General features: G+C 41.5%; 1 protein-coding gene across 1 annotated transcript in view; it reads left to right on the forward strand.

The window, feature by feature from the left end:
- Positions 1-581: 581 nt before the first annotated feature.
- Positions 582-17,954, forward strand: part of LOC126424906 (cytochrome P450 4g15-like) — a 165,794-nt gene continuing 148,421 nt past the window's right edge. The window contains exon 1 of the mRNA XM_050087749.1: positions 582-682. The gene's annotated coding sequence lies outside the window, so the exon portion shown is untranslated. The remainder of the gene's footprint in view (positions 683-17,954) is intronic.

Below are 17,954 nucleotides of genomic sequence, written 5' to 3' on the forward strand. Positions count from 1 at the left end.
TGAGATGTGTAGGTCTTTCTACACACAATCAATTTTGTTTCACAGTTTTTCAAAAGCGACAATATCTATATTTCAGTCATGATTTTAACTTACCATTATAATCAGTAATCCACTTATATTCAATTATGATGCCTGTAAATTGTAATTACTTCAAACGGCTTATGCACTTAATTGATCATTTTATATTCAACGAACAAATACTCCAGTACTTTGTGCAATTAAATCTTTATCTCACTTTCACAAACAAAACAGTCTTACAACTTATTTAGCCAGTGTACTTTACCATTAATCTAGTTGAATGTCCTTTAAAGATAATTAGAGTACTGTGTCTGCATTCACTTTTGTTACTGTGGGAGAAACTCTTTCAGCCTTCTCATTGTCTGAGGCATACTAGGCTATAATAAGAACTGATTATCAAGTGATGGTAGGTTCTCATGTAAGCCCCGACGTTCGGAAGTTAAGTATTGTTTAAACAGTTAATTATAACCTCACTATCCATTGTATCTTTGAATTCCGTGGACATACATAATGCATCACTTGCAACACCAGGTGCCTTACCCTGATACCACATATTGTTCGAGGACGTCGTCGCGACAACTCTTCATTTAGGCTACACTGGATGCGCGGTTGCACTCGGTATAGGTTTGATTCAGCAAGGCCTTGGGGGACACTTTGCTGCGTGGTAAGTCTGATTTATTTCCTGTTTTGCGTATTTTCTTCAAATACTGTACAATTTCCTCTTGATATGACCAACAATGCCATGACGTGGTTTGTTTGGATAGAGGAGAACGCCTTTTGGCGACACTAGAAAACAGATGGGTAACATTAGCATTATTACTTTCTGCAGTAGCTGTTCCAAAACAAACAAAACATTTCAAACGTAACAACTAGCACAGGGCAGAGTAATCGTATATACAAACCCATAAAAACAATCACTCAGTTAAAAAGTTTAAATGCAAACTTGTTGCCCAGTCAAAACATTCACTAGCTGGATTATCTCGAACGTAAACATATGAGTAAAATATTCAATGCATAGACAGATGCTCTTACACCACGTGTCAAACGCAAATGAAAACAAGTCTAGCATCAAAGAAATACATATTGTACATCTTGCTTGTGATATCTAGAAGTAAATTTAAGTAAATCGATATCACTGTGAATGATTTTTCTGCTAACATTAGTTTTTATGGAAGTAGCTACAATCGTAAAACTACACAGCGTCCTACTTATACTTAAGACCTATTAAATTATGGCACTGTTAACTGCTAAAATGAGTATATGATCTCAGAACATTAATATTGAAAAAATAAATCATTCATTACTTCTCGATTATATCGTGCACATATATTTAATGCACACCATGAAATTGGGATCTAATATTTAAGCTACATTTTGGAAGTATTTTGCGCAAGTAGCAAAATGGAGCAGCATTTTCCGTAAGATGAACTGTTGGAAGCTACGTTGGGCCGATATCCTCTTCCTGAAAATGCTAGCAACATAAAATGGTCCTGTGTAGACGTTCGCCATTTCTTTCTTCTCATGGTATTCTCCCATAGAGCTTTCTGATATTGTTATTTCGAAAATCTGAAATCGTACAAGCGAAAAATACGCTACAGAACGCTTAAAGAAGTAGGACAAATTTGTTTGTAATAAAAGTGGAAAAATAACAGGCTACCGAGACAGTTTATGCATGAAATATTCAGCTTTCTTTACATCAAGAACGGCGTGCTCCATGACTGTATTAATGAAGCCCAAGACAGGAGAAAGAGCAGCATCCGTCATAAATTTCTTATCTGTTTATTGCAGATCGATTTCAGCTACTGTTAGCTGCCTTCAGTGCATTATATCCAAGTCATGATGACACATCGTAAATATATTAGGACATGGTACCATTTCACATTACAAACAAGAAACAAATCGGTAACGTCAAGTGGTACCATGTGCTACTATTTTTACAATGAGTCATCGCAAGTTGGATGTAATGCAGTGAAGATAGCTAAACGGTAGCTGAAATCGATTTGCAATAAAGAGGTCAAAAATGTATGACAAATGTTGCGATTCCTCTATATTACAAACGAAGTAACATTCCTATACATTTCGTGTCGCAATCTGAGCGATTTGTGCACCCAAGGACCACGCATGTCTACATTGTAGTTCAAAGTACTTCCGAAAGCTAGACAATCCTGTGCATGCAAGCTAAGAACAAAGGTATTTTGGCTTCACAGTTGTGACGTCACGGCTTTAGGTAATGGCACCTGCCAAAACCCAGACGTTAAATCTACACTAGACATAAACTTCACACTATAGAAATTCTCTAACAGTTCATTTATATTTTCAGGCTAATGATTCTCCTTAATTATTAACCTCTTCGGCTTTCTTGCACCTAACACTGCCCTCACTGACCCATCCTTCTTTTTATAGAGCTACATTGGGAATATATTTTTCATTTCTGCCTAACTCTATTACATTCCAATCCAACTTCATTTTTACTCTAGCCATCACTACCACTTGATCTGCCATAACAGTAAAAAAATGACTTGACCATAATTATTTCATGTGGTATCTCTCTCAAAGTGTATTCTAGTTAACAACTCCGTAGGCCTATCTGAAAACAACTGTTTGTATCTACACTATAGGAAGTAAGTTGCATTTTCTCTTCTTCAGATAAATGAACCATCTCAACCATCATATATATTTGTTCTGCAGTGCACATCTCCTCGCTTTCCTCATATTCCTGTTGCAAGTGAGCCATTTATTCGCACATTTTTAATTCCCTTTCAAATCAGATCCTTTCTGGCACCCTCCAGTATCTAATTCTACCATTATAACCTTTATTATTATGTTACAATCACAGTTATACAAAAATAATTCCTGATATAATATTCATAGAGATTAAAATATGAATTGTATTAAAAAGATGGTAACTGATTTTGAAATCTAATAAAATTTCCTTCACAGTTGTACTGCTACAGGCCCCAGTTAGCGCTACTACGTCCGTATCCTTACACCTAATTTGTTACCAAAAAGATACCTAATAACCAAAATCCAATATTGCCTCATTTTACACCACTATTCCCATAATAATATCAATGTGTGGTAGGACTTTTCCAATAGTTACCCTGTTTATTTCTTTTCCCAATAAATCAGCTTCTATTTCCTCCCTATTCTCTTCCGCCACTGTATAAACACTCTAATGTGTTTCCCCACATACATTTCTATATCATCTTTAAGTAATTCAATGAATATACTTTCAGTTTCTTGTTCCTCACACTCCTCTCGAACTTCAATTGACAAACTGATCTGGTGCCAAACTTTTATTAACTTCAGCATAGGATACTTAGGCACAAAGACTATAGTCAGCCTTCTCATTTCCCATCCAGTAACAATTCATACCTTCATCTGAGGTCACATGTTCATTATTGAGGAAAACATGTGTTTCATTATAACATCAGGGCAACCTCCAAGAGCAATATCCATACTACCATACATCCATACTTTAATAATCACTTCATCACCAGTATAATAAAATTATCATTTACATTAATTGACACTTGCATATCAACAAAAAATATATTTTACAGCATCATTACTACAAGTATCATCAACACTAGTATCTACTTCGCTTTGTAGAAGTTCTCCCTCACGATTCATTCCTTTATTTGAAGTCACATGTTCATCATTGAGGAAAACACGTGTTTCATTATAACATCAGGGCAACGTCGAAGAGCAATATTCTTACTACCATACATCCATACTTTAATAACCACTTCATCACCAGTATAATAAAATTATCATTTACATTAATTGACACTTGCACTTGCATATCAACAAAAAATATATTTTACAGCATCGTTACTACAAGCATCATCAATACTAGTCTCTACTTCACTTTGTATAAGTTCTCCCTCACTGTTTACACAATTCCTCTCATTACTTATCAATGCATGTAGACCTACGTCACAATTGCTTTAACTGCTATAAATTATTTTGACCCTTGAGTTCATATGTACTTCTGCTTTTCCATGTGATAAAACAAAAGCGTCTGTTTCAGATGTTTCAGTAATTTTAGCTGAAACAAAACCTGAACAGTTTTCAGTATCCTCTAGCTTAGCCACTCCAATTCTCTCAAATACTGCTACAATATGAACATTATCTTGGTCACGATTTACTCCATTTATTACAGCGACTTCTCCTCCAAAATGCCTCATGTGAATCTTAATTGAGGTACCAGCTAGTTTCCTGACCACTCTGTTCTATTGCGCCAAGTAAAATTCTTACCATCGTAATTTATCCTGCCCCAATTCATACTTTCTGTTTCTGTTCCATTAACCTTGATCTGTAACATAGAACCTGTTGTAGCTGTGGGTGGATGATGTTGCAACACACACATCACAAACTAGTGTGTGATTTCAATATGAACGAGTTTATTTGCATATTTACAAAATGATTAGAAAACTGAGAATACTTCATATATTTGTTATTCTCAAATGCATCTTTCCCAAACACTGTCAGTTCAGTAGTACTGTGCATCAGTGGCTGAAGTACAGTGTTAAATCACAGGCTGAGTGTATTTGGATTAGTTGCATCGTATTGTGCTCTTCTATCCTCATTGCAAATCTTGTGCAGTCTGGTAGGCACTAGTCAGAGGACAACCTGAGGCAGAGCTCTGAGTGCAGCGGTTTAAATAGGTCCTTGGACCAGCCACACTTGCAGGCAGTGAGTTGGCACGAATTTGACACCCTCTGGTGTTGTGTGTAGCGCCACATGGCGGTGTACGGCGAGCCCTCTCGCGCTCACGGCAGCCAGTTTTAATGTCTAGTCTGCAGAGATGTGAGTGTGACACAGTGCACTGTGTGTAGTCAATAATGACACCGACGTTACCGCATTCCCCCGCACCCACCCACCACCTCAAAAGTTGAGCACTATTAATTCTTAGCGTGGGGTACCCGCCGACGTGGGAGAGGTCTGTGCCGTTTTGCTGCTGATGGCTAAACGCAGCGTGATGGAAAATGGTGTCGGGCAAGCCGCATCCCAACATTTGTTTTGCAGATACCCTAGGAATATCTGGCACAAAACCAGAGGTCTGTCCAGCGCCACCGGCGTGTCCAGCACAGGCACTGCTGAGGATGTCGAAGACTGTATGGGTGATGCTCTACTGATGTCAGTGACTGATGTCACTCAGAATGTTGGCGGGTACTGCAGCTGTGGCATCGATGGTGTGGGCAAGTAAGGGCAGAGTCGTGTCCGCAGCTAGTGGTCGAGTGGCTAGCATTGCTACCTCTGGATCACAGGGTCACGGGTTCGATTCCCAGGCGGGTTGGGGATTTTCTCTGCCTGGGGACTGGGCGTTTGTGTTGTTCTCATCATTCACAAAAGTGGCTGGATTGTACTGTGTACATAATGGGAATGTGTACAGGTGCTGATGACCACGCAGGTGAGCGCCCCACAAACGAAACATCATCATCATCATCATCATCATCTGCAGAGTCGTCTGATCACCCATGCCACTCAAACGTCAGGGGCCGGAAGAGGCTGCTTGAGGGCAGTAGTCTGTGTTGGAAATAGCATTTCTGGAACGTGAAAATTTATGACAAGATCACAACAGTCACACAAACGAAGTAGGTTTTGATGTCGTCGACATGTGTCCAATTTGCCACGAACGGTATAATGAACTTAGACAGTTGCCTGAGTGACAACATCGGCCTCATTTCTGGGGGTTGGTGAGGAACATTGTCCTTCATTGCAAAGTCAACATCTGAAGCAGAGTGTAGATGTTGATATAGTGGCAACAGGGTGCAGGGTCGACGCCCATGTAATAATTACGCCGGCGAAGCGATTAGAAACGGCAAAGTATAACAGGTGCTCGGAAACAGTCACAAAGTATTTTCCCCACGAGTGTAAAACACGGTGTTTGGATATCTACGCCTTGAAAGTGTGAGTGAAACATTCGGCTTCAACCTTTCATTGAGGGTAGAACTGTGGTGTTCAGTTATGTTGAATTCAATTTTGTAGGCAAAACTGTTGAAATTCCAACGTAGAAAATTGTGGACCCCTGTCCAAAACGACAGACTGTGGCGAACTTTCTAAACACTGTGGTTTGGTGTTACTGGCGCTGTACTGTTGCGGAAACGACTTAGATCCATGAGACATACCAATGCTCGCCGTAAGGGGACCTACCGTACGTCACAGTCAGACAAACCAATGCGTCGCAATGGTAACATAGTAAATGCATACCAAGAATCGAAGACAAAAAGACTACAGAAAGACAAAAGTGTGGAATACAGGAAACATAATGGTCAAAGACATAAGAACTTGAGTTAAAAAGGAAGTAAAAAATACAGGTAAACCAAGATAACACCTGCATCACCCTGGATCTCACTTTACAATGCTTATACTATTGGTACGCATCACTTTTGTGTTATTGATCTTGTTTTGGTCTTTTGTAAGCTATCTATGATGCGATTTTCCTTATGATAGTGATGTCTTCTTGATACTTAGGACGGTGAGGTTAATGCTATTCCTTACGGTTTTATTTGTTGAAATTAACTCATTTGCATACCATTTTTAGCAGGTTTTTAGACTCACTGACATATTCCCATGTATACGTATTTTATGAATTTCATTGATTTAGGATTGATGTCAACCTGATGGTAGCAGTGGGTTTTGAGTCTGTTATGAGCTACTGTTGTGTATCACAAGTTTTACTATATGGTTTGGGGACTTCTAGGGTATGTAAGCTTATGCTAATATATTAATTGTTTTATAGCCTTGGTTTTCCTCGTAATTTGGTGGGTGTCGATTTAGTATTGTTCCATTCCATGACTGGTTTATAGTATGAGGACATTTAACAACTGCTTTTCGCTCGCAGTTGTTTCCCCTTTTTTCGGCAGTGTGTTGCTTAATTAGTGGGCTTATACTTTGGTGTCTGGTTTGTTTTCTCACAGCTCCCTTACTTTTAACTTGCTTATTGCGATACAGTTTGCTTTGTGTCAGTTCCTATTTGTATGGTGGACGTGTCGTTTTATAAATAGGTCGATAGTATGACGCCTTATATTCAAAAGAAAATAGTAATTACATAGTCAATTGAAATTTTGGAGGACTCCCCTTAGTGAATATGGATTGAGTCATTGTTCATTTCACTCTAATATTTTCCCACCTCTTAACTGATGTAAGGGACACCAAGTCATCTCTTATTTCTTTTTTTTTGTATTTGATATGTAAGCGTTCGGTTTTATGTCTGGCTACATTTTTGATGTTGTTTAATTAATTTTGTCATCAGTAGACAACACTAGGGCGATTTCTTTGTGCCCTATTGTGTACTTCGTAGTTACATCAAACGTTTTATTTTGAATAAGGATATGTTTTTTGTAGGACCTATTCTCTTTCTCGCCTATAAGAATTATGTAGGTTTTAATATTTAAAAAATACATGAAATAGTAAATAAATAAATAAATAGTGAAAAAGTGGAGAAGTGTGTACCTTATGTACCAAGGAATGAAAGCTTAATTGCAGTAAAGGCTGTGTTAATAAATCTAATACCGAGAGAGAAGGATCAGCAGCATTCATCAAAGGAACTCTGTTTTCTGACCAACCAATTAATGGGTCATAAAGCTTTTAACCGAGCGCCCGTTTCGTGTCGTAGTACTCTTAGGCTACTGCTGAACAATTGCATCCGTTCATCTTTCATGTTTTTCCTGATGGCGGAGACGTCTTGCAACAAGGCCATAACCGTGCTTCATTGGTTCGAGGAGCATGACAGTGAAGTTATGTTGATGTCTTGGGCACCAGACTCGCCTGCTCTAAGCCCGATGGATCTCCTCTGCGACACCATCAGGTGCCACCTACGCGCACACAGACCACTGGGCCATAACTGCGTCACCTATCAGTGGCGTATCGCTCCACCGGAAACCTGCCAAAGATACGTCCATGCTTCTGACTGAAGGTCGGTGGGACATCCACTGTTCACTTATGTAATGCAATGGAACACCTGTAGCCGTCATTTCGATGTTATTTATTAGACAGGTTAAGACAAAAGTCTGGATGTACCCTACCAAAGTCGAACGGTGCGGGGTGTCTGCAGCTACGAGCCCAAGTCTATAGCAGCGGTGGCGACAGCGGCGGCCATCCTGAAATCCGCCATCTTGAATTTGGAGTACGTATTTCAGATGGGAAGGAGGTCATGTATCACATTATTCTGAACTGATTTCTCAGAAATACACCTATGAACTTGCCGAGAAGTTGTTGTTGTGGTCTTCAGTCCTGAGACTGGTTTCATGCAGCTCTCCATGCTACTCTATCCTGTGCAAGCTTCTTCATCTCCCAATACTTACTGCAACCTACATCCTTCTGAATCTGTTCAGTGTATTCATCTCTTGGTCTCCCTCTACGATTTTTACCCTCCACGCTGCCCACCCATACTAAATTGGTGATCCCTTGATGCCTCAGAATATGCCCTACCAACCGAACGCTTCTTCTAGTCAAGTTGTGCCATAAATTTGTCTTCTCTCCAATTATATTCAATACCTCCTCATTAGATATGTTGTCTACCCATCTAATCTTCAGCATTCTTCTGCAACACCACATTTCGAAAGCTTCTAATCTCTTTTTGTCCAAACTATTCATCGTCCACGATTCACTTCCATACATGGCTACACTCCATGATAATACTTTCAGAAACAATTTCCTGACACTTAAATCCATACTCGATGTTAACAAATTTCTCTTCATCAGAAACGCTTTCCTTGCCATTGCCAGTCTACATTTATACCCTCTCTACTTCGACCGTCATCAGTTACTTTGCTCTCCAAATAGCGAAACTCATTTACTACTTTAAGCGGCTCATTTCGTAATCTAATTCCCGCAGCATCACCCGATTTAATTCGACTACATTCCATTACCCTCGTTTTGCTTTTGTGGATGTTCATCTTATATCCTCCTTTCAAGACACTGTCCATTCCGTTCAGCTGCTCTTCCAGGTCCTTTGCTGTCTCTGACAGAACTACAATGTCATCGGCGAACCTCGAAGTTTTTATTTATTCTCCCTGTCTAACTCCCTTCCCAACCATTGCTTCCCTTTCATGCCCCTCGACTCTTACAACTGCCATCTGGTTTCTGTACAAACTGTAAATAGCCTTTCGCTCCCTGTATTTTACCCCTTTCACCTTCAGAAATTGAAAGAGTGTATTCCAGTCAACATTGTCAAAAGCTTTCTCCAAGACTACAAATGCTAGAAGCGTAGGTTTGCCTTTCCATAACCTATCTTCTAAGATAAGTCGTAGGGTCAGTATGGCCTCGCGTGTTCCAACATTTCTAAGGAATCCAAAATGACCTTCCCCGAGGTCGGCTTCTACCAGTTTTTCCATTCGTCTGTAAAGAATTCGTGTTTGGACCTGTTAAATTTTAGGACACCTGTCAGAGTTGACGTTACAGAGTATGCCCGATGCGACCTCCAGTGCGCCAGACACAAAATCGGAGCCGTTTTTGCCAGTCCTGTCGCACATGCCACAGTATCTGTGTGTCAACAGAGACGCACGCCTCCTCAATGGATCGCTAAAGATGGCCTACACTATCGATTTTTACTTCATACACAGTTGATTTCAGATGTTGCCACAAATAAAAGTCAAGAGATGTAAGATCATGGGAGAATTCGACAGAACCCATCCTACCAATTCAGTGACCTTCTGTTGATCCAGAAACAGTCTTCAGTAGCATAGTGGGGAGGTGTTCCATCTTGTTGAAGAGGGCTGGGAGCTCACCCTACCGATTAACAACATTGGAAGCACATAATCACGGAGCATGTTACACAACTGGCCATTAAAATTGCTACACCACGAAGATGGCGTGCTACAGACGCCAAATTTAACCGACAGGAACAAGATGCTGTGATATGCAAATGATTAGCTTTTCAGAGCATTCACACAAGGTTGGCACCGGTGGCGACACCTACAACGTGCTGACATCAGGAAATTTTCCAACCGATTTCTCATACACAAACAGTAGTTGACCGGCGTTGCCTGGTGAAACGTTGTTGTGATGTCTCGTGTAAGGAGGAGAAACGCGTACAATCACGTTTCCGACTTTGATAAAGGTGGGAGTGTAGCCTATCGCAGTTGCGCTTTATCGTATAAAGACATTACTGCTCGCGTTGGTCGAGATCCAATGACTGTTAGCAGAATATGGAATCGGTGGGTTCAGGAGAGTAATACGGAACGCCGTGCTGGATCCCAACGGCCTCGTATCACTAGCAGTCGAGATGACAGTCATCTGATCCGCAATGCTGTAACGGATCGTGCAGCCACGTCTCGATCCCTGAGTCAACAGATGGGGACGTTTGCAAGACGACAACCATCTGCAAGAACAGTTCGACGACGTTTGCAGCAGCATGAACTATTAGCTCGGAGACCATGACTACGGTTACTCTTGACGCTGCATCACAGACAGGAGAGCCTGCGATGGCGTACTGAACGACGAACCTGGGTGCACGAATGGCAAAACGTCATATTTTCGGATGAATCCAGGTTCTGTTTAGAGCATCATGATGGTCGCATCCGTGTTTGGCAACATCGCCGTGAATACACATTGGAAGCGTGTATTCTTCATCGCCATACTGGCGTATCACCCGGAGTGACAGTATGGGATGCCATTGGTTACACGTCTCGGTCACCTCTTGGTCGCATTGACGGCACTTTGAACAGTGGACGTTACAGTTGAAATGTGTTACGACCCGTGGCTCTACCCTTCATTCGATGCCTGCGAAACCCTTCATTTGAGGAGGATAATGCACGACCGCATGTTGTAGGTCCTGTATGGGGCTTTCTGGATAGAGAAAATGTTCGACTGCTGCCCTGGCCAGCACATTCTGCAGATCTGTCACCAATTGAAAACGTCTGGTCAATGCTGGCCGAGCAACTGGCTCGTCACAATACGTCAGTCACTACTCTTGATGAACTGTGGTATCGTGTTGGGACTACATGGGCAGCTGTACCTATACACGCCATCCAAGCTCTGTTTGACTCAATGCGCAGGCGTATCAAGACCTTTATTACGGCCAGAAGTGGTTGTTCTGGGTACTGATTTCTCAGGATCTATGGACCCAAATTGCGTGAAAATGTAATCACATGTCAGTTCTAGTATAATATATTTGTCCGATGAATACCCGTTTCTCATCTGCATTTCTTCTTCGTGTAGCAATTGTAATAGCTAGTAGTGTAATATTCCTCTCCCAATTCAATGTTCCACCAATAAACACCGGATCCACGAATCTTAATTCCAAAATCCCACACCAAACCATCACTTTTCACCACCAAAACATTTACAGGGAGCCACTCACAAGTGGCTTGCAGCTAACCAGTAATGATGATTCTGTTGGTTTACTTCTTCTTGCACATAAAAACTAGCTTCGTCACTGAACGACACCGGTCGTATGAAGTTTATATTACTTTTACACTGAACCAAAGCCCATTCTGCTAACAGCACGCATCGATCAGAGTCATTTTCCGAGAGACGATGTTGCGCGTGTAATTTTTATGGGTGCCATTGGTGTGTGTACAACACACGCAGGATTGAATGGTGACTGACACCAGATATTGCTGACAACCGGTGGGTAGTGGGATGTGGACTTTTCACAAATGATGCCAGAATTGCTGTTGCAATCTCCTCGTCAGTGGCTGTTCTTGGGCGTCCATTGCGTAGTTTGTCCACCACAGAACCTGTTGCACGAAATTTGTACGGTAACTTGGATACTGTCATATGAAAATTGTTGTTTCTTTCAAGATGCCTATCACTGAAGTCAGGGGAAGTCACTCTGGTACTTCGTCCACCACTCATTAACACAATTTCATTGCATCCCTGCTGTATAAGTGCCACTGTGGATCGCCTGCAACAATAAAAACAATTGATCACTTCCTTGCTATTTCATTTTCTTTTTTTTTTTTTGGTCATCAGTCTACTGACTGGTTTGATGCGGCCCGCCACGAATTCCTTTCCTGTGCTAACCTCTTCATCTCAGAGTAGCACTTGCAACCTACGTCCTCAATTATTTGCTTGACGTATTCCAATCTCTGTCTTCCTCTACAGTTTTTGCCCTCTACAGCTCCCTCTAGTACCATGGAAGTCATTCCCTCACTCCTTAGCAGATGTCCTATCATCCTGTCCCTTCTCCTTAGCAGTGTTTTCCACATATTCCTTTCCTCTCCGATTCTGCGTAGAACCTCCTCATTCCTTACCTTATCAGTCCACCTAATTTTCAACATTCGTCTATAGCACCACATCTCAAATGCTTCGATTCTCTTCTGTTCCGGTTTTCCCACAGTCCATGTTTCACTACCATACAATGCTGTATATCCTCAGAAATTTCTTCCTCAAATTAAGGCCGGTATTTGATATTAGTAGACTTCTCTTGGCCAGAAATGTCTTTTTTGCCATAGCGAGTCTGCTTTTGATGTTCTCCTTGCTCCGTCCGTCTTATTTTACTGCCTAGGTAGCAAAATTCCTTAACTTCATTGACTTCGTGACCATCAATCCTGATGTAAAGTTTCTCGCTGTTCTCATTTCTACTACTTCTCATTACCTTCGTCTTTCTCCCATTTACTCTCAAACCATACTGTGTACTCATTAGACTGTTCATTCCGTTCAGCAGATCATTTAATTCTTCTTCACTTTCACTCAGGATAGCAATGTCATCAGCGAATCGTATCATTGATATCCTTTCACCTTGTATTTTAATTTCCCTCCTGAACCTTTCTTTTATTTCCATCATTGCTTCCTCGATGTACAGATTGAAGAGTAGGGGCGAAAGGCTACAGCCTTGTCTTACACCCTTCTTAATACGAGCACTTCGTTCTTGCTTGTCCACTCTTATTATTCCCTCTTGGTTGTTGTACATATTGCATATGACCCGTCTCTCCCTATAGCTTACCGCTACTTTTTTCAGAATCTCGAACAGCTTGCACCATTTTGTATTGTCGAACGCTTTTTCCAGGTCGACAAATCCTATGAAAGTGTCTTGATTTTTCTTTAGCCTTGCTTCCATTATTAGCCGTAACGTCAGAATTGCCTCTCTCGTCCCTTTACTAAAGCAAAACTGATCGTCACCTAGCGCATTCTCAATTTTCTTTTCCATTCTTCTGTATATTATTCTTGTAAGCAGCTTCGATGCATGAGCTGTTAAGCTCATTGTGCGATAATTCTCGCACTTGTCATTGTCTTCGGAATTGTGTGGATGATGCTTTTCCGAAAGTCAGATGGTATATCGCCAGACTCATATATTCTACACACCAACGTCAATAGTCGTTTTGTTGCCACTTCCCCCAATGATTTTAGAAATTCTGATGGAATGTTATCTATCCCTTCTGTCTTATTTGACCGTAAGTCGTCCAAAGCTCTTTTAAATTCCGATTCTAATACTGGATCCCCTATCTCTTCTAAAAAGACTCCTGTTTCTCCTTCTATCACATCAGACAAATCTTCAACCTCAATAGAGGCTTTCAATGTATTCTTTCCACCTATCTGCTCTCTCCTCTGCATTTAACAGTGGAATTCCTGTTGCACTCTTAATGTTACCACCGTTGCTTTTAATGTCACCAAAGATTGTTTTAACTTTCCTGTATGCTGAGTCTGTCTTTCCGACAATCATATCTTTTTCGATGTCTTCACATTTTTCCTGCAGCCATTTCGTCTTAGCTTCCCTGCACTTCCTAATTCTTTCATTCCTCAGCGACTGGTATTTCTGTATTCCTGATTTTCCCAGAACACGTTTGTACTTCCTCCTTTCATCAATCAACTGAAGTATTTCTTCTGTTACCCATGGTTTCTTCGCAGCTACCTTCTTTGTACCTATGTTTTCCTTCCCAACTTCTGTGATGGCCCTTTTTAGAGATGTTCATTCCTCTTCAACTGTACTGCCTACTGCGCTATTCCTTATTGCTGTATCTATAGCGTTAGAGAACTTCAAACGTATCTCGTCATTCCTTAGTACTTCCGTATCCCACTTCTTTGCGTATTGATTCTTCCTGACTAATGTCTTGAACTTCAGCCTACTCTTCATCACTACTATATTGTGATCTGAGTCTATATCTGCTCCTGGGTACGCCTTACAATCCACTATCTGATTTCGGAATCTCTGTCTGACCATGATGTAATCTAATTGAAATCTTCCCGTATCTCGAGGCCTTTTCCAAGTATACCTCCTCCTCTTGTGATTCTTGAACGGGGTATTCGCTATTACTAGCTGAAACTTGTTACAGAACTCAATTGGTCTTTCTCCTCTTTCATTCCTTGTCCCAAGCCCATATTCTCCTGTAACCTTTTCTTCTACTCCTTCCCCTACAACTGCATTCCAGTCGCCCATGACTATTATATTTTCGTCCTCCTTTACATACTGCATTACCCTTTCCATATCCTCATACACTTTCTCTATCTGTTCATCTTCAGCTTGCGACGTCGGCATGTATACCTGAACTATCGTTGTCGGTGTTGGTCTGCTGTCGATTCTGATTAGAACAACCCGGCCACTGATCTGTTCACAGTAACACACCCTCTGCCCTACCTTCCTATTCATAAAGAATCCTACACCTGTTATACCATTTTCTGCTGCTGTTGATATTACCCGATACTCATCTGACCAGAAATCCTTGTCTTCCTTCCACTTCACTTCACTGACCCCTATTATATCTAGATTGAGCCTTTGCATTTCCCTTTTCAGATTTTCTAGTTTCTCTACCACGTTCAAGCTTCTGACATTCCACTCCCCGACTCGTAGAACGTTATCCTTTCGTTGATTATTCAATCTTTTTCTCATGGTGACCTCCCCCTTGGCAGTCCCCTCCCGGAGATCCGAATGAGGGACTATTCCGGAATCTTTTGCCAATGGAGAGATCATCATGACACTTCTTCAAATACAGGCCACATGTCCTGTGGATACACGTTACGTGTCTTTAATGCAGTGGTTTCCATTGCCTTCTGCATCCTCATGTCGTTGATCATTGCTGATTCTTCCGCCTTTAGCGGCAATTTCCCACCCCTAGGACAAGAGAGTGCCCTGAACCTCTATCCGCTCCTCCGCCCTCTTTGACAAGGCCGTTGGCAGAATGTGGCTGACTTCTTATGCCGGAAGTCTTCGGCCGCCAATGCTGATTATATATCAAAATTTAGGCAGTGGCGTGGATCGAACCCGGGACCAAAGACGTTTTGATTATGAATCAAAGACGCTACCCCTAGACCACGTGTGATCCTTTCAAAGTTTAACAGATCATAACTAAATGGTTCAAATGGCTCTGAGCACTATGAGACTTAACATCTATGGTCATCAGTCCCCTCGAACTTAGAACTACTTAAACGTAACTAACCTAAGGACATCACACAACACCCAGTCATCACGAGGCAGAGAAAATCCCTGACCCCGAGATCATAACTCCTACACAAGCAAAGATATCCTAAAACAGATTTCACACGTGTGTTCCTGAGAAAGAGGCAATTTAAAATGATGTGCCATATGACCCCCTTCCCATATGAAACACGTAACCCAAATCCAAGATGGCGGAGTTCAAGATGGTCGCCACTTTCACCATAGCTCCTATAAGTCGCGCCCTGAAGACACCCCATACCAGAGGCCATAATGATTCCTCAACACTCGTGTATCCAGACTTTCGCCTCTCCCTGTGTAGCAACCAGGTTTGTTGACACAGTGGATCATCTCCAGGCCTTAACTGACGCTGAGAGGGAGAACACCAGTCATATACACAATCCCATCAGTGGCCGACATCTATGAACTGGCTTCCATAGGCTACTGTAACAGCGATGTTGTGTCTCAAACACCAGCCACCAGTCACCAAAACTGATTGCTATGTGATAAATAACATCAAAGTAAGGTCTCCTATTTTCTTATGAGTACACAGACCTGTTTATTTCTGCAATGGTTTACATCAGTTGACAGCTTGAACATTTAGCTATTATTCGACATAATCACTATTTCTGTCGATGCATTTTTGTAGACACTGAAGCAGTTTTGTATGCCCATGTCATACCAGCTCGCCGCCACGCTGTTCAGAAAGTTATGAACCTCTTCTTTCACCTCGTCGTCGGCGCTGAATCGCTTTCCGGCCAAATGTTCTTTTAATCTATGGAACAGGTGATAGTCACTGGGTGCCAAGTCAGGACTATAGGGTGGGTGGGCGATTATGTTCCACTGAAACTGTTGCAGGAGAACAACGGTTTGCCGAGCAATGTGTGGACGAGCGTTGTCATGGAGTATGTGTACGCCCTTGCTAAACATTCCTCTTCTCCGGTTCTGAACTGCACGATTGAGTTTTTTCAGAGTCCCACAGTACCTGTCAATGTTAACTGTGGTCCCATCGATTCAGCTCCGACGACGAGGTGGAAGAAAGGGTTCATAACTTTATAAACAGCATGGCGGTGAGCTGGTATGACATGGGTATACAAAAACTGACACAGCGTCTACAAAAATGCATCGACAGAAATGGCGATTATGTCGAAAAACAACTAAATGTTCAAGATGTAAACTGATGTAAACCATTGCAGAAATAAACAGGTCTACCCCATGAACCATTGACCTTGCCGTTGGTGGGGAGGCTTGCGTGCCTCAGCGATACAGATGGCCGTACCGTAGGTGCAACCACAACGGAGGGGTATCTGTTGAGAGGGCAACAGTCTGGATGATTGACTGATCTGGCCTTGCAACACTAACCAAAACGGCCTTGCTGTGCTGGTACTGCGAACGGGTGAAAGCAAGGGGAAACTATAGCCGGAATTTTTCCCGAGGGCATGCTGCTTTACTGTATGGTTAAATGATGATGGCGTCCTCTTGGGTAAAATAATCCGGAGGTAAAATAGTCCCCCATTCGGATCTCCGGGCGGGGACTACTCAAGAGGACATCGTTATCAGGAGAAAGAAAACTGGCGTTCTATGGATCGGAGCGCGGAATGTCAGATCCCTTCATCGGGCAGGTAGTTTAGAAAATTTAAAAAGAGAAATGGATAGGTTGAAGTTAGATATAGTGGGAATTAGTGAAGTTCGGTGGCAGGAGGAACAAGACTTTTGGTCAAGTGAATACAGGGTTATAAATACAAAATCAAATAGGGGTAATGCAGGAGTAGGTTTAATAATGAATAAAAAAATAGGAGCGCGGGTAAGCTACTACCAACAGCATAGTGAACGCATTATTGTGGGCAAGATAGACACGAAGCCCATGCCTACTACAGTAGTACAAGTTTATATGCCAACTAGCTATGCAGATGATGAAGAAATTGATGAAATGTGTGATGAGATAAAAGAAATTATTCAGGGAATGAAGGGAGACGAAAATTTAATAGTCATGGGAGACTGGAATTCGAGAGTAGGAAAAGGGAGAGAAGGAAACATAGTGGGTGACAGTGGATTGGGGGAGAGAAATGAAAGAGGAAGCCGTCTGGTAGAATTTTGCACAAAGCATAACTTAATCATAGCTAACACTTGGTTCAAGAATCATAAAAGAAGGTTGTATACATGGAAGAATCCTGGAGATACTAGAAGGTATCAGATAGATTATATAATAGTAAGACAGAAATTTAGGAACCAAGTTTTAAATTGTAAGACATTTCCAGGGGTAGATGTGGACTCTGACCACAATCTATTGGTTATGAACTGTAGATTAAAACTGAAGAAACTGCAAAAAGGTGGGAATTTAAGGAGATGGGACCTGGATAAACTGATTACACCAAAAGGTTGTAGCGAGTTTCAGGGAGAGCATACGGGAACAATTGACATGAATGGGGGAAAGAAATACAGTAGAAGAAGAATGGGTAGCTCTGAGGGAGGCAGCAGAGGATCAAGTAGGTAAAAAGACGAGGGCTAGTAGAAATCCTTGGGTAACAGAAGAAATATTGAATTGATGAAAGGAGAAAATATAAATATGCAGTAAATGAAGCAGGCAAAAATGAATACAAACGTCTCAAAAATG

Source organism: Schistocerca serialis, chromosome 10, assembly GCF_023864345.2.
Source record: "Schistocerca serialis cubense isolate TAMUIC-IGC-003099 chromosome 10, iqSchSeri2.2, whole genome shotgun sequence".
NCBI classification, from domain to species: domain Eukaryota; kingdom Metazoa; phylum Arthropoda; class Insecta; order Orthoptera; family Acrididae; genus Schistocerca; species Schistocerca serialis.